At 39.0% G+C, this 947-nt stretch overlaps 1 non-coding gene across 1 annotated transcript; it reads right to left on the bottom strand.

The window, feature by feature from the left end:
* Positions 1–253: 253 nt before the first annotated feature.
* LOC121207511 (small nucleolar RNA R71) lies at positions 254–360 on the bottom strand. Its single transcript, XR_005902600.1, has one exon. It is a non-coding gene; the product is annotated as a small nucleolar RNA R71 (small nucleolar RNA).
* Positions 361–947: the final 587 nt, after the last annotated feature.

Genomic DNA, 947 nt, shown 5'->3' with positions numbered 1-947 from the left:
CAACAGTTTGTTCAGTTTGATGGTTTGCAGGATGAAGACCCAAATACTCATTTGGCCAACTTCTTAGAGTTCTACAATACTTTCAAAATAAATGGCATTTCTGATGATACCATTCACTTTCGGTTATTTCCCTTTTCATTACGGAATAAGGCTAAACAATGCTTGAACTCATTATCACGAGGATCAAGCACTACTTGGGAACAAATGACCGAAAGTTTTTTTGCTTAAATACTTTCCACCGACCAAAATGGAAAAGTTGAGGAATGATGTCTCTTCTTTTGTGTAGATGGACTTAGAAACACTTTATGATGCATGAGAGAGATACAAGGATCTATTGAGAAGGTGCCCTCACCATAGGTTACCTATTTGGCTACAGGTTCAAACTTTCCACAACGGTTTGAATCTCTCAACTAGACAAATGATCGACGCAGCTGCTGGTGAAACTATCAATAATAAGACACCTGAAGAGGCTTATGAGTTCATAGAAGAGATGTCACTGAATAATTATCAGTGGCAAGTCATGAGGACAAAGCTGACAAAAGCAACTTATATTTTAACGTCGATTCGGTTGCTATGCTTTCAAATTAGGTAGAACTTTTGAATAGAAAAATTGATGGTTTACTTGGTTCTATGTAGTTGCATCCAGTAATGTAGTGCGACGCAAGTGGAGGGGGAACGAGCAATTCAGAGTATCCATCCTACAGCCCTAACATGGAGAACGAGCAAATGAATTATATGGGTAATAATCCTCGACCTCAAAATAATCCTTATAGTAACACTTACAATACAGGTTGGAGGAACCACCCAAATTTCTCATGGGGAGGCCAAGGGAATCAAAGACCACCACCCCCTCCAGGCTTCCAACAACAACCTTACTAGCAAGAGAAAAAGTCAAACCTTGAGAAGATGATGATAAAGTTTATTTTAGTAGCGGAAACTCGTTTTCA

This window comes from Gossypium hirsutum, chromosome A09 (assembly GCF_007990345.1).
Source record: "Gossypium hirsutum isolate 1008001.06 chromosome A09, Gossypium_hirsutum_v2.1, whole genome shotgun sequence".
NCBI classification, from domain to species: domain Eukaryota; kingdom Viridiplantae; phylum Streptophyta; class Magnoliopsida; order Malvales; family Malvaceae; genus Gossypium; species Gossypium hirsutum.
The sequence above is the reverse complement of the archived record's forward strand: the minus strand, read 5'-3'. Positions and strand labels throughout refer to the sequence as shown.